We start from the raw sequence: 6,449 nt of genomic DNA on the forward strand, positions 1-6,449 counted from the left end.
CTTATGGCTACTTTAAACTGCGATTCTTCTCAGAAGTTTTGCTCTGCTCTGTATACCTGAAGGGAAAGGGATATGGCCAGAAGTTCTGTAGCCTTCTTCTGGGGAAGGATGTAGAATTGTTTAAGGGAGGGCAGCATCTGGGAAACATGAAGGCTTACAACAGGGCTGTGACTTCCCTTTTGATTCAGAGTACTGTAAAACTTTTTTCAATTGTTTCCATGCAAACTGTATTTAAATTCTGTGCGTGAAACATCTTGGGGCATTCTGTCAATGAACATTTGAGCCATTGTTGCCCTTCTGTTCTGCATCAACTTGAGTTCAATAAAATGTTCACTTTGCAACCCTGAGGTGTGGGGCTGTCCTTGACTGTCAGTGGCACCACTTGGGAATGTGGGCAGGGCAGGGAAGTGAGCACCATTCACAGAACAAGGTCGGAGAGCCGGAGAGGCATTGTTGCACCTTCGTTGAGCACCAGGCTGCAGGCTGTCCTTGGCTGGAGAATGACCCATGCTTAGCACAGTCCCTAACCCAAAAAAGCGAAATGTTCACATGCCAATTTGCAGTGGCTCTTTTTCCTACCCTTCTGAGCCTGAAGTTCCTGTCTACTTCTATTTTACATTCACAGCGAAGGGTTCTGGCAAAACACTTTGATATTGAGCACAGTCAGGTGCTTAGGAAGATGGTGAAGATCATGGGGCTTTCCCCAGCCGGTGCATATGCTAGGGACAGGGGAGGAGGTGGCAGTACTCACAAGAGTCTCACTAATTTTGTGAGCTAGCTGCAGCATTTTCTGTGATAGAACGTGCTTGTCTGTTCGTCAGTAGCTATTAGTACAAGATGGCTGCATCATTCTGAACAGTTAATTGTTGGTTGCAGAACTGAGCCATAGATAAAAGTTTTACAAGCTGGTAACTATTTTGCTTCATGTTTCACTGCTTTCTTAACCTTTTTTTAGGATGTGAAAACTCCACATATTTGATAGCCACGTGCATTTCTAGCTGCCGTTCAGGCCTAAATTCCTTAATGCCAAACCAAAACCAAAGTCATACACATGCCACTGCTGAAACCACGAACTGTCTTTGAAATCCTAGAACCAAAACACTTCTGAGGCTTTCACTTTTAAATATTACTGACCTGGTAAGTTAAATTTGCCGTGTCTAAAATCTTACAACTGAAGGCACATACAGATGTAGTCATGCACAGAAGTGCATGCAGGAGGATTTCAAGGGATACAGAGATGGTGAAAGGTTTTGAGGGCAAGATGTATGAGGAGCAGCTGAGGGTCCCTAGGTTTGCTCAGCGCAGAGCAGAGGAGCTGAGGGGAGCCCTCATGGCGGCTGCAGCTCCTCCCAGGGAGCGGAGGGCAGCGCTGAGCTCTGCTGTGTGTGACAGCGACAGGGCCGAGGGAACGGCATGGAGCTGCGTCAGGGGAGGGCAGCTGGGGGTCAGGGAAAGGGGCTGCACCACAGGGCGGTGGGCACGGAACGGGATGCACAGGGCGGTGGGAGTTCAAGGAACATATGGAGAATGTCCTTGACACAGGGTTTGGATGTTGGATGGTGCTCTGTGGAGTTGGATGCAATGATCATTACAGATCCCATCCAACTTGGGCACAGCAGGTTTTCTTATGATTAGATATGATTAAAATTTCAAACTTTTATACACTACTAATGCGTGATACTAAACAGGATAGAAACTTCCCAGTCCTTCCAAAGGCCAGGATATGATCAGGACCCTAGGACTGAGCACTATGGATTTTCTGATAGCTCAACAAACAGAGCCTCCATTAGATCTGGTTTGCTTTGGTGCTCCAACCACCTCAGCACACTGCTCAGAAAATTACTATGATGTTACAATACCAGCTTGTTTGTAAGGCACTTGTGATCAATATGGAAAAATGCTGAAAACAGCACGCACAAACCTAAACAGACACCTTGGTCTATAGAATTTTCTCATGTATGAGCATGAGTTTTTCTGCTCTTGACAGATAATGAGGTTCCCATGGCTCAGGCTCTCTTGGCTATTTTTTCACATTAACAGAATGTGACTGGATGCTTAAAAGAACTAATGTAATTGCTTGTAATGTGCATGCCATCACTCCAAACTTTATCCTGAATGAGTCTGCTGGGAACTTGATATTCTCATCTTCACCCTGACATTCCCAGGTAAATGTCCAGATCACGGGATAAGTCTTTCAGATTTATCTGAAACATCTGGTCTCCTTCCCTAAACACAAAGCCCAGAAACAGGGTATGCCTTCCCAGAATCATACCATTGTTTGAGCTGGACAGGACCTTTAAAGGCCCTTGCAGTTGGATCAGGTGCTCAGAGCTCCATCCCACCTGACCTTGAGTTCCTCCACGGATGAGGCATCCACCTCTCTGGGCTTTACTGTGCTTCACTGTGGGTTTCAGTCTTTCACGACTTTGTACCTTCACTGTGCCTGAGCTTTCTCCTCCTTTCTAAACACGGCATCCCTGTGCACAGATTAAGAACACCTTGTAGGTTTGGTGAAATGCATGCTTTCAACATATTTGTTTTACTAGTAACAATATTGGATACTAGAACCACTCAGCAAAAAAAAGCCTGTAAGGACATCTCTTCACAGAGAAGCCAAAAATGCTGATGTGGAGAAGAATAAGCAGAAGTTGAGTTGCTGAGCTACCATTCCAGACAAGGACAGCAACCATTTTGTCACCATCAAATCGTCTCCTACTATCACTACTGTACAATGAGTGCAAGACAGCCCCAGGTAACCCTTAATGATGAATAATCTTTTCCAGTGTACAAAACAAAATGCCAGCTGTTGCCACTACTGTCTGCAGATCCTGCTTTATTTTATGATTTCTAAACATCCATCCAACTCTTTCTGCAGTAAATTGCCTTTAGTTGCACATTTTTTCTCACAACACAGTCAAAATTTCACCACACCTGGGTCCTCACAGGTTTACAGTAGTGACAATAGAGATAAGACAAAGCAAGTAGGACCCTTGATCAAAACGCTGCTCATTCCCACAGCATTGAATAAGGCTGACAGTCGGTCACAGACAGAGAGACTGTGTTCATAAAGCTCCTCCAGCTCTGAGGAGGAGCTTTACCACAGGACAAGATGGACAGAATGGGGAGCTGGAGGTGACTGCAGTTTTGACATTTGGCAGAGAGGGGTCATAGTGCCTTAGAGGTGGAAGAGGAAGGTTGCCCCTAGAATATCTTGCAGTGCTGTAAGTAGCAAATAAAGATCTTGCAGAAAAATGTGGAGCAGTTCACATAGTTAGCCTTTCAAGATTACTTCAGCACTGGTAAGAGAACAATAGTGTGATGTATGGGAACAATTGCAATGGCCCAGAGCACAGTTGTAATATGCTTTTCCCGTGAAAGCCACTTTCTACCTACCTGGCAGAAAGGGGCCACAGCTTCATCCTGAAGTGTATTTTCTGACTAGAAAGATATGCATGCATCCCAAGTCAGCATCACCACACCACCTGGGCAGCTGCTGCTCATGCCTTACACTTACCAGGGCCATGGTCTGCACCCAGGCAAGGAGCTGGTGGTAGCAGCACCTGCTTTCCTTCAGCACGACATGTCCATTTGCTCATGTCAGACATGCTATCAAAATAAGGAAAATACATAAACTACCAATACAGAAACGCCAGAATGTAGGATGCTGACCTCTAAAGCCCTGAGGACCTGAGTAAGACAACACTGTAAAGTATTCCCAACTCACTGCTCTGGAAAGTAGTGCACAGAACAGACTGCCAGCTCCAGCCAAACTCATCATGGAAAGAAGAGCATCAAGGGGCACCCAGGCCTTGACATCTAAGAAGGTGTTTATTTGGTTACCGAACGCTACTGATGACAGTCTTTTGGGCACTGCTCTTCTCCTTCTCACAAAACCTTGCCCTGGAGGGCAATCAGACCCAGGCTGTCTCACCCTCCCTTTCTTGAGAAATCCTTGAGGCTGCATGGAGAGCATCCAACACACTGAAAATTATGGGACAGATGGTGAGAAATACTGAAGTAGAAGAGGAACCTAAGCAGCTACTTCCATGTTAGGGAGTTGGGATGACAGCTGGAGAGCTCAGCAAACCTCAGCAAAGTGGCTGGAACCAAACTGATGTGGTGGCTAGACGTCTTCACGTCTTGAGTCTAGTCTTTCTGAAACAGTAGAGTCACACTGGCAAGCACTGTAGGCAAACAGACTGATTGCTAAATAGAAGATTTTCATCCTCAGCAACTGTCAGTCAGCATCAGTTTTTTCAGATTATCTGTAAAGATGTACATATACATAATCATTCCTTCTACAACTGTTCCCTACGAGCAGGATATCAGAAGAGCTTTCCAGAAGCACAGCACATTTTCTTCAGTTTTCTGCAAATAGCTGTTGAAAATAAAAAGGAATTTTCACTGGCCATGACTTCTTATTTTAAAGAATCAACTTTTCCTATGGGAGAAAAAAGGGTGTTGGGGAGGGGTGAAGGGGGGGGGGGGGGGGGAGGGGAAGAAAGGAAGGGAAGGGAAGGGAAGGGAAGGGAAGGGAAGGGAAGGGAAGGGAAGGGAAGGGAAGGGAAGGGAAGGGAAGGGAAGGGAAGGGAAGGGAAGGGAAGGGAAGGGAAGGGAAGGGAAGGGAAGGGAAGGGAAGGGAAGGGAAGGGAAGGGAAGGGAAGGGAAGGGAAGGGAAGGGAAGGGAAGGGAAGGGAAGGGAAGGGAAGGGAAGGGAAGGGAAGGGAAGGGAAGGGAAGGGAAGGGAAGGGAAGGGAAGGGAAGGGAAGGGAAGGGAAGGGAAGGGGAGGCATTGCGTCAACCAGTGGGAAGAGTGCTTGTTTGCTGATCTCCTTGTGACCACACCAGTAGAAGAATTAACTGAGGACTGGAATTAAAAGTTATGGTAGTATGAAGTTCACAGTGTTCTTACACAGTGAATTTTCTTATGTTGACAAAAGAGTATGCCTCAGGTATTGGGCCTTGAGACAAAATGCTCAGGAAGCAGACCAAAACCACCAGCTCTTTCTGATCAGCACTTAAAAATCTCCCATTCACAGGAGAAACAAGTGTGCTCAGAACTGAGGTATGGGTGGAAGAACAATGCTGGAACATAGAAACACGTGTTCCTCAAACCAGCCACCAAAAGCCAGCAGCCATGAGCAGTGTGCTGACCTGACCTTTGGCAGAAGAAGCTGATTTATATAAACCCCTTGGAGGGACTCCAGGCTGCACCTGACATCCACCAACTCTCCTGGTGGTCACATTTTTCTAAGCAAGTGCAGAGAAGCTGTTTTTTTTCTGTGACCTTGGTAGCTCCGAGGTGACTTGCAGAGCTGTGTTTATGCTGTTTCCAATAGTGACCATTGCTCTGATTCCCTTCTGGACTTCTAATAGGGGGAACTGCCATGAGAAATAATCTCATGAGCTACTACTAGAGTTGCAAGGATATACATAGCATGGAAAGCAAAATAATTGTATGATAGGAAGACGCAGACCTGACTTTGAATTTGAACCCCTGCATCATCAACTAAGTAAAGAAAACTTGAAACTGGGTTTTCCTTTTCTAACATTTCAAGAAAACAGGGTGATTTTCTTCCTAAAGAGAATCTGCATCTTTCAGGGTTTATTTCACATTAATTCAATAAATCCCCACAGCAGTGCTGAGAACTAAGCATTAACAATTAAATTTTAGCCATTTTAAAGCAAGGAGCTCATATGAGTATGTAACATTAGAGGAAGGATTTCTATGAAATGACAGCAAGTTAAAGTCTTTGGTGAGTAAATATTGACCACCACCGAGGTGAGCGACGGAAAACAAACACTGAGCCCCGCAAGGGACAGTGCCTCAGTTAGCACAAGGGCAACAATCTCACATCTCCCTGGAGCCTTTGTCCCAGCAGGGTGAAAGGCTCCTGACATGCTGCAAAATCTCTCCCTAGAACCATCCATCCCCAGCCCTGCTGCCTGTGAAGCTGCCATGGAGCATATGTACCTTCTCCTTTCTTTCTTTTCTTTTCTTTTCTTTTCTTTTCTTTTCTTTTCTTTTCTTTTCTTTTCTTTTCTTTTTTTTTTTTTTTTTTTTTTTTTTTTTTTTTTAGGGTGGTGATGCTTTGTTTCGCTGTGGTTTTTTGTTCATTTTGTTTTGGTGTTTTTTTTTTATTTTTGGGTGGTATTTTTGTTTTTTTTTTTGTTTTGTTTTGGTTTGGTTTGGTTTGGTTTTATTTTCAATGGTGAATAACCCACAGACTCCTCAAGCATCTTTATGGAAGATACCTTTTCCAGATTATTTTTCTTCTCTTATTTCTGAGCAGATAACAGCCTTTCCTTCAGCAGCAGGAAAAAATTTAATTGGAGCATTCATCCTTCTTGGATGCCCCAGTGATAATCAGACTGAAAAGACAAATCTGCAGGAAGTCAGAATTTATTAATTCTAACACCCACAAAAACAACTTTTTTTCAGGTCAAAT

Source organism: Tetrao urogallus, assembly GCF_951394365.1.
Source record: "Tetrao urogallus genome assembly, chromosome: Z".
In the NCBI taxonomy this organism is placed as follows: Eukaryota; Metazoa; Chordata; class Aves; order Galliformes; family Phasianidae; genus Tetrao; species Tetrao urogallus.